Source organism: Monodelphis domestica, chromosome 3 (assembly GCF_027887165.1).
Source record: "Monodelphis domestica isolate mMonDom1 chromosome 3, mMonDom1.pri, whole genome shotgun sequence".
Taxonomy (NCBI): Eukaryota; Metazoa; Chordata; class Mammalia; order Didelphimorphia; family Didelphidae; genus Monodelphis; species Monodelphis domestica.
In genome coordinates, this window is record NC_077229.1 from 254,416,014 (window position 1) to 254,433,471 (window position 17,458).

At 36.1% G+C, this 17,458-nt stretch overlaps 1 protein-coding gene across 15 annotated transcripts in view; it reads right to left on the bottom strand.

Moving 5' to 3' along the window:
* The window catches only part of LDLRAD4 (low density lipoprotein receptor class A domain containing 4), a 637,530-nt gene that overhangs the window by 200,525 nt on the left and 419,547 nt on the right, over positions 1-17,458 (bottom strand). The window lies entirely within an intron of this gene.

The following is a 17,458-nucleotide window of genomic DNA, read 5'->3' on the forward strand; positions in this document are numbered from 1 at the left end:
GCCAAAATCTCTCTAACTGGCAGGACACATCGGGTAAATATTTCTACTGCAGGAGACCCCATTCATTTGATGCTGCTGCCAGTTTTATTATTGTTATTATACTCATTAATATTAATATTTAGCTATCATACCTGTTTAAGATTGAAGATGGGGAAAATAGCTTTTTTTTTTATGAAATCCTATTAGTAGGAACATGGGAAGATATCATCCCAGTTCCTCAATTCTCCCCCCAACAATTACTTTTGCAGTACTGCTCTCCCCCTGCAATTCTTAAACACACACACATACACACACACAGACACCCTGTTACTGCAGCACTGAAGCCCCTCCACAACCTCCCTGGCTGCTGTAAATCTGGAAAACCCCAAGGCAATTTCTTCTTATTCCATCATTTTAATGAGAATTGAGGTGAGGGCTTGAAGCCAGCTTCAAGCTTCCTTTTCTAGTTTATCCTATTTGTAAATCTAGTAGAATTTGCCAGTCAAGTTGCCAAGAGCTCTTTCTCCCCTCTAAAAAAAATTTTCTAAATTTGTTACATCATCTATTTTTGATGATCTGTTTTATAGTCTTACAAATTACTGGCAATGTGATGATAATACCTACCAAGGACTTGTAACTTCTTCACTTGATGATTTTGTCTCTGTGGTTACTGTCAACAATACACATTGGTTGCACAGCATATTATCTTACAAAAACAAACATTGAAAGGAACGCTTGGTGTTTCATTTCTTCAATTTTAAGTGACCCCATTTTTGTTGGGTGAAGTCTGGATCATCAGATTTAGGAAAGAAGTCGCTTTTGGAGGGGAATCATAAAGCCAGAGACTTCCTTTTAGTTTCATATGGATTTATTGCAGAGTTTTCTACAAGCTCTAGCTAAGTTAGCCTCTTACCACTTCCATTCCATCGCTTGTAAATGGGAACTGATACTCCTTCTGTTCTGGGGGAAGGTAGGAGAGCATGGTGGTGAAGTAGTTTTGACCCCCCCCACAAGGCAATATAAAAATAGGATCACGAATGTCATGGAAAAACTATCCAAAGCTCAATATCATCCTATACAAGCAAGGGAGCAAAACTGTACTCTTCAGTTAGGTAATCAAATATGTTTGTTAAGTTTGGAGGTCGTCACTCAATGTTATCCCAAATGGAAAGAAGGAAGTCAGAAAGACAATGACTTCTGCCAAAGATGGAAATGGGCTGTGTAAAAGATTGAACCCCTTGGTTACTAGGTACAATGGCCCAAACAAACCTTATTAAGTTTTCCTACTGCTAAGATTACAACATCTTGGGTCCAGCATGGGGAGTTGATTTTTAAAACTTTCCAAATTGTTGAGTCTAGGATAATATATCTAAATTAGATGCATGCTTACAAAAGAGAGACAGTTCATGTGACTCAAGGGGGGTAACACTTCAGAGGCAGTACTAAAATGGAGCAGAGGGGAAGAAATGGATACATGGAAATATTTTTTATTGTTGGGAAATGGAAACTAGCATTCCAATTGTTTTGAATCATGTAAAGGCAGGGTATAGGTGAGAAAGGGAAAAAAGAAAGAAGTGTAAGTCATTAAGGAAGGTGTGGGGATCAAAAGTATTTCTTCTCATTTTCCCATCCAGACTTCCTAACACTGTTAGACTTGATGGAAATTTTTCTGACTCCCAGCTGACAAAATAATCCTTAATAATGTAACCTCTATTTTCAACAAGGATATCTATCCTTCCTCCTTCCTACCTATCTCCTCATGATGTTTATTCATTCTTCCAGAAATCTGAGTTGAGAAAAAGGAGATGCTATTAACAGAAGAAAAAAAAGATAAAGCCTGCTTACCAGAATTTGAGTTACAAGAAGTCTAGAACAAAGTCTAGCGGGCTATTTTTCAGAAATGGCAATGATTAAAAAGGTTTAATAAGCTATGATAATAATCCCATCTTTGAAAAAATAAAAACAGCTTAATCAAATTTCCAAATGCTAAGCAGTCTAATCTTTATTTAGACTACAGTATTCCTGTTATGAGTCAGGCAGTAGGCTGGGTGGAAATTACTAATTAATTGAACATTTTAGTTTTAAAACTCATTAATTCATCTTACTATTTGCTGATTGCATTTCCTGAACTTATGTATATTTCTCACAAAATGTTAGGAAAACCAATAAAAACAAAAAGTTATTTCAAACAGAAGGTTTTGGTGAATGAGCAAGATTCAAATCCTTGCACAGCTTAGTATATAATCTTTAAATTAGTTGAACCTCCTTGCCAATATCTTGGAGCCAGATTGCATCAGATTTGAAAGTGAAAAGAAAAATACAAGGATGACATTTCATACCATGTGGTTTTAGTTTTTGGTTGAATTTAATTTTGTGGTTTAGTGGTAATTACCACAAATCCTACAATTCACACCCCTCCACTCTTTGATTAAGCTAGGGGTGGAGAGGATGGATATGAGAAGCTTCAACTCTGACCTAAAAGCAAGAGTGTCAAATTTCTTTTCAATTGTTGTCTTTTCAAACCATAAAAATACTCTGATGCAGATCAATGGCTATTTTGGTTTTCCTTAATCCCTACAGGCATTGATTTAATTCTAGATTTAAGAATGTAATTCTAGTTAGGTGTTCTTCATCCCTAGTAGGCACACAGTTTAAAATTCAGGGAGAATTATTTCATTACATATAAGGATAGTATTAATATCTCCATAATAGGATCTAATAAGTATTAAGTGTTTAGTTTATTAAGGTGTTTTAGTGAGAGAGAAGGCACAAACTTCTCTGGAAATCTTTTACAAAAAAAAAAAAAAGGGAACATTACCATGATCTTATTCATTCCCTTGGCTTCTGGCAAAATCTCACATAAGTACTTCAAGACAAAGAGAATATATCTATCCCATGTTAAATACTTGCAAAGAAGAAATAGCTAAAATTTTCTCAGTATCACAACCTCATGTCCAAATCTTCATGTTCAGGAAAAGTTTCCTTATGCTCAATTTAAATCTTGAAAACTGTCTATCTTGAGCTCATTTCCATCTGTGTCCTCATCCTGGCTAACCCTTCATGTTCTTAAAGATTTATCTAGTGGTACCACAGACTTTTCTTTTCCAGAATGGGAAGTTCTGAGTGATAAAAGGAGAAATAAAATATTTCAGGGTCATGGAAACCAAAGGATGGAAAGAATTTAAAAAGAAGAAAGCAATCAACAGTATCTAATGCCAAAAATGAATTTAGTTATGGCTAAAAAAAGTGATTGGTGGCCTTTGAGGGGGTATAATTTTTATTAAAGAAAAATATTTATGACCTCTCTATGAGTCATAGTGAGCTATATGTGAGCTGTGGTCATTTTGCCTCTCTGGATCTCAAGTTGCTATATCTGTACAATGAAGATGACTGCCACTTAACTATTTGGGGGCAAGGGATAAGTCTAGAAGGTTTTTAAAATTATCACCCTGATGTCAGAACAAGGAACTTACTTCTTACTTATCTTAGCTACTTCCAAGGTTACCATCCTACCTCTGAGAACATACATGTCTGGAAACCACCTAAGAACACACATTGCTCTTTTCTTCATGAAGACACATTCTTCCTAACCCCTCCTCCTCTCAGGTAGAGGTTGGCTCATATATTCATCATTACATTGCCTGTTACCCTCCCTCATACCTCAGCAAAGGAGAGAAAAATCCAGGCTTTGTATTCTCAAAGACAAATAAGTGAACTCATTGTAAGTGACAGCACTAAAGTTGTTTCGCAGGCTGATGAATAGAAAACATTTGTTGACTGAAGACAAGCTTAGAGAAACAGATGAGGTACATTTAAAATTTCATTTGTCAATAGAAATTTTTAACTGGGGATCCTGTCAACCAAGCAACAAAAGGTACTATTTGCCCAATTCTTTTCTCTCAGACTTTTTCTCTTAACAAACTCATCTGTTTGTCCAAGGGCTTGCAGTCATGTCCTTGCCTCTACAATTAGGGGAATGGCCTAGATGGTCTCCTCTAGTCTTAACATTTTGCAATTCTGTGACACATAAAAATGATATTCCAGAATTTTGCTGTTTCTTCTTCAGAACTGCATCATAACATTAGCAGAGTCCCTCAGAATAAGCTCATATACTTTGCAGGTTACCATAGACAATGACTTGCTCACTGTGGAAATTTGTTAAACTGGTAATCTGTACTTGGTGTGAAATAAGAACTGGGGAGCCATCCTAACTAATAAGCTAAGAAGCAGGAAACATTATCTTTGCCTCAAACCAAACAGGCCTGAACTGTAATTTGAACTAGAATTCCTATAGACAGCAGACCAAATAATAAGCAAAATTCTATAACTTTCCCCTACTGTAATAGCAGGAAGAAAAGATCTGTCAAGGACAGCAAATTCAATAAGGAAAAGAATACTCTGTATTTCAATAGTTGGCTTAAAGGTTCCTTATTATAAGCAGCATCCTGGGAAAAGAGAATTCTCTATCTCTAAAGGTAGAAAGTCATCTTCAAATTCCCTGTTTAAAACATAATTTATTTAATATGTATTTAGTAAACATTATTTAGTATTTTATTTAATGCTTTAGTAAATATTACTTGATATATTCCATATTCAATATGGATTATGTAGTTTAAATTGTTTTATTGAATTTATAGTCTATATAGGAAATTCAAATTGGTCCCTTTGTCTATTTATGAAACCCTCAGATAAATAATTAATAGTGAGGCCTAAAATATACCTGATTTTATGAGGTATACTACACTGAAACAAGATTAAGAAAAAGATTTTGTAGAGATGAAAGCTATATTCCTATGCTTTTCCACTCAGGCCATCCTATGCTAAATAATAAATCATTAAACCTTTTCACTTTAGCTACTTCCAAGAGAACTTATGTGAAGATTTTATTTCTCCCCTTTCATTGAATATATGCTTTTGTGTCAGACAAGCCAAAAGGTAACACAGTTGGAATATAGTAAATGTCAATATTTAATCTGGCTTTTCCTTCTCCATTTTAAAACCACAATGCATCATCTCAGCATGATAAATAACAACTGTCCTGCTTCTTCCCTCAACTGACTCAAGCTTTTTTTGTTGCTAGGTAATATCTGTAGCGAGCTGTCCTCCAAACACGAAAAAGATGAAGAGATATCAGATGGCATGGAAGACGACATCCTACTAATCACTGCTGAAAAGCCCTCACACTTGACATTCTAGGGCACTCTCACCCCATCTATTGTTTGAAGCTATCAGTCATCTGTGGCAATACATTATAGATGCCACCTCCTGCCTTTTCCAAATGCGGGAACTCTATCATGTAGTCATTTGTATTGATCAGTCGGAGACCAAAAGAACCTGGAGGAGTGAAGGTAGACACAAATGTTAACAAGCACACTGTATTCAGATTTCACATGGCAGAAAGAAAAACCACTTGGCCTTCTGTTACAGCATTCCTACATCTCCTCCCTCCAGACAGAGAGGCAGAAGGGCATGGACCACAGAAAGGCTGGACTTAAAACTGGGCTCCACTCTCAGTACTTACCAACGAGATTTACTATATCAATTTTTTTTACATCCTTACCTTCCAATCTTGGAATCAATGAATATTGTTCCAAGGCAAAAGAGTGGTAAGGGCTAGGCAATGGGGGTTAAGTGACTTGCCCAGGGTCACACAGCTAGGAAGTGGCTGAGGCCAAATTTGAATCTAGGACCTCCTATCTCTAGGCCTGGCTCTCGATCCACTGAGCTACCCAACTGCCCCCAAGATTTATTATATCATTTAATTTTCCCATTGCTCAATTTTTTTTCTTTAACTGAGAATACCTATAACCGTGGGGGTAAGGTGGAATATTATCTGAGTGAATGAAAGAAGCCATGGGCAGGCATATATTGATTATATGACTACCAATCACTTTCGGTTGTTCAGTAAATAAACATTTATTAAATTCCTATTACATGCTAAGCCCTGTGCATACTTGCTTCTAATGGGAGAGATTGTGTGCAAATACATAGGTGTATATATATATATATATACATATATATATATATATATATATATATATATATATATATATATAAAACACATTGAAAATAGAAGGTAAGATGAAAGGTGACAGCTAGGTGGTACATTAGGTAGAGCGCATGGGTCTGGAGTCCAGAAGATTTTTCATTGTAATCTTAAATTTAGCCTCAGGCACTTAGTTACTCGCGGTGTGACACTGGACAAACTAGTTTACCCAGTCTGCCTCAGTTTCCTCATTGGTAAAATGAACTGGAGAAGGAAATGGCAAATCACTCCAGTGTCTCTGCCAAGAAAATCCAAAATGGGATCATGAAGAGTTTTCTGAAAACTGAAAAATGACTGAAAACATATATTTTTCATATTTTGCATCATTTATTTAAATATCTATTTTATTATACATTTACAAACTTTAGTAGTGTTCATATAGTAACTCTGCTTTCAGTACATTTTTAAAGCTATTTGCAGAGAAATCACATTTTTTAAAAATTATAGCCATGTACAAAACTAAGAGACATACAAAAAATGGTTCTTTTAATATCTTTTCAGCCATCAAGAAAAATAAATCAAGTGACAAAAACAAAAATTCGCAAGTATTGCATGTCAATGCTCAACTACAAGTCTTAATTGGGATATAGTTTATATTTCAATTGGTATAATGCATGTCTGTTTAAAACTTCTAATTGGTACAGCATGTTGTATGTTATAAAATAAGAAAAATCAATCCTGCACTTGATCAATGAATCTAGAAACCATCACTTATTCGTTCCTTTACAGCATAAAAAATTGAGTTTAGAAACTAGGTAGAAAGATGGAGAATGAAGTGAGTTACGAAGGAAATGAAGAACTTCAAAAAACAGAGCTAAGGAAGGAAAATATTCTAGGTATAGGGTGTTGAGAGGAGAGGGCATAGCTAGTTAAAACGAATGGAAGACAGAATGACTTATGTGAACAATGGCAAAAAGGTCAGAAAGGCAGGACTATAAAGGATGTGAAAATGATCATGTATATAATAAGGCTAGAAAGGCTAGGTTGTAAAAAGTCATAAATTTCAGAGAAGTGTATACAGAATGGTCTATAAGTCTTATCGCAATTTTAAATTATTAAAGCTTAAAACTGCCTTGTGACTTTGGGGATGCCCTGTTTTGGAGCCTAGAGGTGATAGAAAACCACTAGGTCTTTGAGTGGGAGTTGGGGAGAAAGTGTGACATTAGATCTGAGCTTTTGGAAAAATCACTTTAAGGAATAACATAAATATGCCAAGATATTTAGACATCTCCCAATGGGGGGGATCGTTTATGGGGTTGGAAGAAGGAAGAAGGGAGAGGAGGGAGAAACAGAGACAGAGAGAGCTACAGAAATCCTTGGAGAGAAGAAAAGAAAAAGAGTGAGCAAGGAAGACAGGGAGAGAGATAGAGGGAGGGATCTCATTCATTTTATCCATCTGTTTGGGGATGATGATGTTTGATTATTATTGATGACATCAATGAGATGCTTTCTTTCTCATGTTTTTCTTCCTTTGTCAATTCCTTCACCCTTAAAAGAGGACAATGTAAGAAGAGTCTTTTGTGGCCTTACTTTCTACACAGAACTGCATATACCAACTGTAGTCAGATTAGGGCTACACAAAAAATCCAAGCACCAATTTACGAAGAAAAAATCAGAGGCAGTAAAATTCTCTTTGGTCTGAAGATTTATACTTATCCCTGGAATTTCATGACACTGTTCATATGCTCTGAAACAATGCCTTTGAAGAAAAGTAAATAGAGAAAAGGAATCCAGAAATAGTCATAAATCACAAAGATTAACTTAAATCCCAAGACTACTTTTAGTACTGTTCTAAGTATCCTATTCTTTAAAGAAGAAAACAATTCACAGCTCTGCATTATAGGAAGTGGTGTATGATAATGGAAAACAACTGAAATGGAATTTGGAAGACCTGACCTATAGTCCAAGTTATAGAGAGCTATTTTAATTAATCAATTAATAAACCTTTATGAAGTGTTTACTATGTGTCAGGCACTATGCTAAGCCCCGAGGATACAAAAAGAGCCATAAGACAGTTCTTGCACTCAAAAGAAACTCATAATCTAATGGAGGAGAAAACAACATGCAATCGAATATGTTCAAATAAGCATACATAGAGAGAAGACATTTTTATTTAGAAGGGTTGGAAAAGGCTTTCTGTAAAAGATGAGATTTTACTTGAGACTTGAAAGGAAGTCAGTAACTGGAAGAAGGGAGGAAGAATGTTCTGGATACAGGAGAACGCCAGAGAAAATGCCAGAGGCTGAGCTCTAAAACTATGCATATCCTTTGACCCAGCAATTTCACTACCAGGTCTATATACCAAAAAAGATCAAATGTAGGAGAAAAGGACCTACTTGCATCAAAATGTTTATAGCAGCTCTTTTTGTGATGGTAAAGAATTGGAAATTGAAGGGATGTCCATCAATTTGGGAGTGATTGAACAAGATTTGGTAAATGATTATAACAGAATATTACTGTCTCATAAGAAATGATGAACAAGATGGTCACAAGAAAACCTCAAAAGACCTATATAAAGTAAAGATGAAGTGAAGAGAACCAGGAGAACACTGTACACAGTAACAATAATGTATAATGATAAGAGTGAACAATGCAAGGATCTAAGACAACTCCAAGGGACAAAACAGGCTACCTACCATTATAGAAGGAATTGATGAAGTCTGAATGCAGACTGAAGCATATTGTTTTTTTGCTTTATTTCTAAGTGTAGTATATGATTGCTATGGAATACTACTGTGCTAAAAGAAATGATAAACCTAGGAAGACTTACATGAACTGATGCAAAGTGAAGAAAGATGAACCAGGAGAATATTATACACAGTAACAGCAATATCATACAGTGATAAACTGTGAATGATTTAGCTATTGTCAGCAATATGATAATCCAAGACAAATTTTGAAAGACTTGTGATGAAAAATGATATCCACTTTCAGAGACAGAACTGATAGTATTCAAATACAGATCAAAACAGGTTTTGGTTTTTAAACTTTATTTTCTTGAGGTTTTAGTCTGTTTTCTATTGCAACATGGCTAATGAAGAAATTTGTTTTGCATGATTACACATGTAAAATCTATTGCTTACCTTTTCAAGGATGAGGAAAGAAAGAGGGAATGAATCTGGAACTCAAAATTTTCAAAAACGAATGTTAGAAATCATTTTTACATATAACTGAGAAAAAATGAAATTAAAAGCTTACAATCTAAAAGGGATTTGTGACAAAATATAGATAATTGTGACATGAAAGATATGAGAATGGCATTAGAAAGTGCAAAAAAGGGTAACTAGGTAGCACACTGGATGGAGTGCCATTCCTCTGGAGTTGGGACCTAGCTAGGTTCAAATCTGACCTCAGAGGCCCTAGCTGTGTGAGCTTGGGTAGTCACTTAACCTCAATTGTCTAGCCTTTGATGCTCTTCTGTCTTACAACTGATACTAAGACAAAAAGGAAGGTTTTTCTTTTTAAACATATGAAGTAAAATATTTTATGAGATATAGGGAAGGAAAGGGAGGTAATTACCAACTAGGAGAATCAGGGGAGACTTCCTGAAGAAAGTAGCATTTAAGTTAGACTGCAAATAATAACAAGAGACATATAGTATACCATAAAATTTGCAAAGTATTTTATGTAAATTACTATTTGAGCCTCACAACTCTGTAAAAAAATAGGTACTTACAGATAACCATCTCCCCTTTATTATGAGAAAACTCAGCTCAGAAATACAATGGCTCCAAGTCCCCTGAGTGCTGCTGGGTGCACCTTTGCTCTGGACCACTCTCATGCCTCAAAGTTATTCCTTTCTTATTTTTATTTCGTAGAGTCTCTTAACTTCCTATAAGATGCAGCACAAGCATCACTTTCCACGTGTAGCCTTTCCAAGTCCCCCTAACTGCTAGTGCTCTCTCCCAACACCTAGTCAATACCTTTCTTTATCTTTAGTTAGCAAAGTCCACAGCCTGCTTACTCTCCATTCATCACCATTTTCACTCCTTTTCCTAGATAATGAACAAAAGAGTCTCTCAAGCAGCTGGACAGACCTCTGACATCTTTTCTTGACTTGAGACTACATTCCCACTTGATTACAATGACGAATGCCATTTGCCTTTGCTCTAGGTCATAAGTCTGTTCCCCACACAGTTACCAGTTACTGCTGTGTCTTTTCCATGCTTAGGGGCAGACTTGCATACCTTTCCATTGACCTTTCTAAGAGCTCTTCCTCTCTCATTCTTTCCCCCAGCATGATGTATAAGGCCAGATGAAGCAAATTCCCCCACGTCTCATAGAAGCCTCAAGAAGGCACTAGAAACACTTAAAAGGTAGGTCAAAACTGGCTCCCAGACTCTGCTAGCAATACTGTCACAATGGCAAATGTTCATATCCCATGATACTTAGATGCTAAATTATAAAATATATCAGATTGCTTACCATCTGAGGAAAGGAGGAGAAGGAGAGAGGAGAACTCAAAAAATGTTTAAAAGAATGTTTACAATTGCTTTTACATGTAATTGGGGGAAAATAAAATATCATTAAAAACTGTATTTAAGATATTTGTTTGTATTTGTATTTATGATATTTGTGTCCTAAACAGTTCCAGATAATATGGATTCAGATAATAACCGATTACAAATTTAATGTTCCCTGATGAGATATTCAAAAGAAATTTTGTAGCAATGCCTATTTAAATTTATAACATATCTTAGAGTTGCCTAAAACTCAAGGAGGTTATGTATATTTGTCCCTGTTCACCCAGCTATGAAGTGTCAAAGGCAAGATTTAATCCAGATCTTCCTAACTCTGTGTTATCCAGTAACATATGGCAAGCAGCAAATGTTACTCTAATTTTTAGAGATAGAGAATGAGGCATAAAGGATTTTTTTCTAGGCCATACAGTGAGCCAATGGACAAGAAGAAAACCCAGATTTTTCTTTCCTGGATTAGTTGAGTTCTTTACCCCATAAACTATACTGCTTGTATCATGCAGCAGTGTCAGTGGCCTATGCTATTAAGTTCTTCTCTTTACTGAACTTTACACAGAGGTTTACATTAATCACAGTAGAGAAAATTAATAGGCATTTTAATTATCAAATTTATAGATGGCTATTAAGTTTGTTTAATGTATCCTGTATCATGATGCTATATTTTACAGATGTAATTAATATAATATGAATAATTTATTTAGCTTTCATACAGCTTCTGCCTTTCTGCTCCCTTTTGGCCTACAATAGTGCTTAGTAAAGGAAAATAGGCTCTCAGACAAGAGTTCAAAATGCTGCTTGATAAGGAGCATCAGATGATTCTTCTGTCTCCTTTTTTTTTTATCCTTTTTTAATATCTGGGTTACAACTGAAAAAAAAGCCCTACCAAGGTGAATTGAATTCAACCAGGGAAAAGAGACATTCTTGTAAGAATGGTCAAAAAAGATCTCAAAACCTCAAAAGGATACTATTAGTACTTTCAAAATGTGTAAATAAAAGTGAGTGTGTAGCTGGATGTTCCCCACAATCAGCACTTTAAAGATATTCAGGAATTAGCAGAGGCTGAATCTTCTTTGGGATACCCTTTATCCATTCATATATTCCCTGGTCACATTTCCAAAATTGTTGACTCCTGCTATTCTAAGTGACCATTTTCCAAATTATACATTGCTTCTCAAAGTGGCACCGTTGAACATTTCCATGACTCTATTGCTATTTTAAGATAAAAATAAATAAAAAACCATAATTTATGAAGTTGTTCTTTTCTCTCTTCCCTCATTCATATTTCAGGGTGCCACAAGCACATATCTGGTCATGATGGTAATGACAGAAGTATTCTGAAACTGATTAACAGCCTAATGCCTCTGTGAGATAGTTTCTGCAGGAATTGGATCCCTCATTTATAGATGAGAAAATTAAGGATTGAGGGACAGTTGAGAGACTTGTCACATACACAGCCAATGAGTAGCAAAGTTGGGATTTTACCCCAGGGGTCTCCTGATTCTAAGCCCAGTATTCTTTTCTCTTTAGCTCCCATCTCCTCTGAAAAATTTTTTTATTCATACCCCATTGTTTACTAAATCAAATTTAAACTCTTTTGCCTAGCCTTTAAGACTATTGCCTAGCCTCTAGAGTCTATTGCAGCATCTGGCATGGTGTCTGATGTCTAATAGTAATTTTTTTAACCCTTACCTATTATCTTAGAATTGATATTAATGAATGGCATGGGCTAGGCAATTGGGACTAAGTATCTTGTCCAGGGTCACATAGTTAGGCCAGATATGAATGCATCATACATACTTTACATTTTTCTCTTGCAAGCCTTTGTTTATATGATTTCCTTGTCCTGTATTAGTAGTTGTTTTTTCTCTCCTTCTCAAATGATTTTTGTATCTACTTTCATGTTATATAGCCCCCCAATAGATTCTAAATTCAAGGGCTGGATCCATTTTCCTGTTTCATTTTTGTTTCCCCAAAGTTTGGTATAGTGTTTTACAAATTAAAGATAATTAATAAATCCCTATTGCACTGAGTTACTAAATTTTAATTCCTACCAATTATTAATAAAAAGCAGTAGTTAAGTGTTTCAAGTACTGTTTTTATTTTTATTTTAATTTTATTTTTTCTTTTACAGATTACAGGAAGATACAACTTTTAATAATAATATTCTGACATTTTGAAAGCCATGTTCTCCCCCTTCATCCCTAAGAGGGTAATATGATATACGTTATTTATGTGCTATCATTCAATATATATTTCCAAGTTCTTCATGTTAGGAAAGAAGACATGTTGCTTATAAAAAAATTCATGAAGGAAATGAAGTAAAGAGCAGTGTGCTTCAATCTTTATTCAGTTTCTGTTAGTTCCTTCTATGTGGGTGAGTGGCCTTTTTCACCATGGTTCTCTTCAAGAAGTCTTAGATCCTACCGTTGCTGATAATAGTTGAATCATTCACAGTTGATCATCATACATTATTTCTCTTACTATATAATGTTCTCCTGGTTATGCTCATTTCCCTTTTTATTACTTCATTGAAATCTTTCCAAGTTTCCCTATCATCATCATATTCATCATTTCTTGTGGCACAATAATATTCAATTACTATCATATGCCACAATTTGTTCAGCCACTTCTCCAATTGACAAACAACTCCATAATTTCCAATTTTGTGCTCTCACAAAAAGAGCTGCTGTAAATATTTTTGTACAAGTAGGTCCTTTCCCCCTATTTTTGATCTCTCCTGTTTATAGACTCAGTAATGGTATTACTGTCTGAAAGGGTAATTTTATGATCCTTTAGTCAAGGTTCTAAATTACACTCCAAAATGGTTCTATCAGTTCACAGTTCCACCAACAATGTATTAGTGTCCTGATTTTCCCTCATTTCCAATATTTGTAATTTTCCTTTTTGTTGTCCTTTTTTTTTACTGAATCAATACTAATTAGAAGAAGACCAGGATTCACATCTTGTTTCTGGCATTTACTAGTTGTATGTCCATGGAAAAATCAGTCAATTTACAGATATTTGTCAAGGGCCTATTATGTGGTCCAGCACTGAGCACAGTGCCTGGCATATATCAAGTATTTTTAAAAAGTTTATTGGTGAGGGCAGCCAGGTAGCTCAGTAGATTGAGAGTCAGGCCCAGAGATGAGAGGTCCTGGGTTCAAATCTGACCTCAGACACTGCCTAGCTGTGTGATCCTGGGTAAGTCACTTAACGGGCATTGCCTAGCCCTTACTACTCTTCTGCCTTGGAACCAATACCTAGTATTGATTCCACAATGGAAGGTAAGGGTTTAAGGGAAAAAAAGCTTATTGGCTATGGTGATGATGACGATGATGATGATGTTGCTAGGTATTAGAATATCAGTACAAAGAATGAAAAAAATTTCTGCTCACAGTAAGATTATAGTCTAATAAGGAACACAACAGGAACATTAAGTATATACAGTCTGTATGTAAATAAAGATATTAGTGAACTCAATAAATACAATACAAAGTAGTTAAATGACTTTCTTGCTATTGCATCTCCCACCCGGATGCCTTGCTCATAATTGGACCATACTACATACAGTATACTCCCTCCTCACCTGTGTCTCCTATTATATCAAACTTTCTTCAAGACTAAGAGAGTGAGCCACTTCCAACAAGAAGCCAATCCTGATTCTCCCAGTTGATAGTGTCCATCATATCATGGTTGTTTACATTGTATTTGTTTTGTATTTAATTGCATCCATCTCGTTTCCCTTCATAGAACAAAAAACTTTTTTGGAACCATTTTGTTTTGTCTTTGCATGCCTAGCACCTAACACAGTGGCTAAAAACATGGTAGATTCTTAATACATGTTTGTTGAACAAATAAGTTACCAACTTAAAACCAACAAGGCTTTCTAAAAAGCTGTGCATTATTTTTACTATCTTTTAATTTTAAGCAAGTTTGGCAGACATATCCCATACTGCAAAAACCCCCTTTTTTCAAGATTTGTTCTAATGAGTCTAAGAACTTGACCCTAGCCTTTAGAGAAGTTTGGATTATTGCCAACTGACAATGGTTTTTGAGTTGGAGGACCTTGCATACAATTCCTGGCTCCGTCCCATATTACCAGTATACCTCTGTAAGGGTGACTTTACCCATCTTGACCTCAGTTTCCTCATCTATAAATAGTGAATAGTGCAACTAGCTAGCAAAGTACAAAGAGTGCTGGACCTAAAAGTCGGGTTGATCTAAGTTCAAAACCCACTTCAGGGGTTTCCTACCTCTTTGGTCCTAGGAAGCCCCATAACCTCTTTTCTGTCTCCATTTCCTCGTTTCTAAAATCTGGAACAGTAATAGCACACAGGGATCCCAATGATGATGAGAGGATCAAAGGAGACAAATATGTATAAAGCATTTTGCAAAATTAAATTCCACATAAATGCTAGCTATCAGCATTATCATCAATACCCAACACAGCATTGTGAAGCTCAAACAAAAATACAGGTCAAGTACTTTGGAGCTGAAGAATGCTATGTATACAGGCTATTAGTATTATTTGATCATTCAAATACAGTGAAACTAACTTCTTAAATTCTTAACTTCTTACAGGGTAACTAGGTGACACCTAGCTGTATCCATTACAGCTGGACCAGAGTCAGGAAGACTCCTCTTCTTGACTTCAAATCTATTCTCAGACAGGATTAGCTGTGTGCCCCTGGACAAGTTATTTAACTCTGTTTTCCCGTTTCCTCCTCTATAAATGAGGTGGAGAAAGAAATGGCAAGCCATTCCATTATTTCTGCCAAAAAGACCCCAGATGGGGTCACAAAGAGTTAGACACAACTGAAAAATGTTTGAACAAAACTTCTTAAATGGGAAAAAAAAAGATGAGGTCACAAAGAGTTAGACACAACTGAAAAATGTTTGAACAAAACTTCTTAAATGGGAAAAGAAAAAAAATCACTTTGAAAATGGATGTTAAAATACATTAAAATGCATTTCACATTTTAAGTATTACTTTTTTCTATCTTCTGGAAAATGTCTTTGAGTAGCCCTAATGTTCTTCACAAAATTGTTCTTGGGCATTAACAATTTAAAATGAAACCACAGCAAAACTTTTTTGTTTTTTGAAGGGAGGGCCACATCTATGATTTATCAGTATAGGGAACTCCCTTCCAAAAACTTCCTCTACCAGTGCAAATTAACACCTTTTCTGTGACTCAGATTATAGTTGTTGGATACACCAAAAGGCTAAGTGACTTTCCTAAGGTCATGCAACCAGAATGTGACAGGGGATGGAGCTGAACCTGGATCTTCCTAGTTCCAAGGTTAACCCCAATGCTACCCTGGAAAAGAAAAATAATAAGACCTAATGTATATAATATACATTATATAATTACCTTGACATACTAAAAATGAATGGTGTGAGGAGGGATGACAAAGAGATTACACGTGACACAAGAGTCTCATAATCTGTAAAAAGCAATAACCCCTCTGACCCTTTGGGAACCATTTATTTGGTTTTACAGTGTCCTTTGAGAGTAGAGATTTGCTTTGATCTTGTGGCAAAGGACTTGCAGAATAAAGAGAACAAAAACTGCTGGGATTTTTAATTGTTTGCTATTGGCCCTTGTCCCCATTCCTGGCTCACTCTTCTGTTTGCCTCCTTCTCCACCATCCTATAAGGGGCTGCTGTTAAAAGAAGAATATCACTGTGATATTTCTGAAGCAGCAAAGGTCTTCATCAGCTGGAGACGTGAATCAAACTCACATGTCGGTGGAGTGGTGGTTGCTATGACGCAGTTACAAGCCTGTTTATGTTGTGAGTGCTCAGCAAGGAAGCCTGCGTGCAGTCGTCTCTATTCTTGGAGAGTGAGGACTTTGACTTAAGAGTTATGACAAACATTTTAAAACTGTATGTCTATTATTGCTCTAACAGCCAGTGTGTGCAAGGATTGGCCAGGGAGGGATAGATGATGAAGCACACGTCAAATTGCCCTAAAATGATGAAAGAAAAGCAGGATTCTGGGAAAACTAAAACTATCAAAAAGCAAATAACACAGTCAGAAACACTCAGAATTCCTCTAGGGATTGCTACAGGGAATTCAACTCTTTCCCTCTCCCCAAATCAAGGAGCTTAACCCAGCATCTATCCAGTTTTCTTATATCTGGTATAATACAGAGACACCACCGAGAAGAGGAGGTAAAAGAAAGAGAAGACAGAATTGTTAAGACTCATATTTGCTTTTTTTCTTTACATGGTATATATCTAGGGGAAACTTGATTGTATTCCAAAATGATTCTTGCCACGTGAGAGCCAGCCATTACCTGATTTCCTTTTCATCTCTGTATCCCTCAGTCAGACTCCCTCAAAAGACTACTGAGTCAGTGGAGTAAATGGCATCTTGCTTATATCATACCAGTTCAGTTCTAACTCCCTTGAAGTATGATCATTGCTAAGCTAGGGGCAACAGAGGGGTAGTGGACATGAAGAGCAGAGCAGCAGAGAAGAGAAGAACCCTTTAAATTCCTTCATTCTCCAAATCTATAGAATATTTATCACATATTAAAGATATGGAAACAAGTCAAGACTACTTGAAACATTAAGTTACTTGGGGGGGGGGGTTGTTTGTTTTTTAAAATGCTTACTTTCTATCCTAATGGCAAACCTAAAACAGAAGAGCAAGGGCTTGGCAAATGAGGTTAAGTGACTTGTCCAGGGTCATATAGCTACATGGTGTCTGAGGCCAGATTTCATTCTAGTTCCTCTGGACTCCAAGCCTGGTGCTCCATCTACTACTACATCACCTAGCTGCCCCCAACACTCAGTTACTTGTAACCTTTATTTGGATCTGGTGGCTTCAGACCTGGTTTTAATGATCTAGATCTTCAACATCTATATCTCCTGGCTTCCCTGGATTCCCTCAAGTCCCACCTTCTACAGGAAGCCTTTCTTAATTCCCTTTATTTCTAGTGCCTTCCC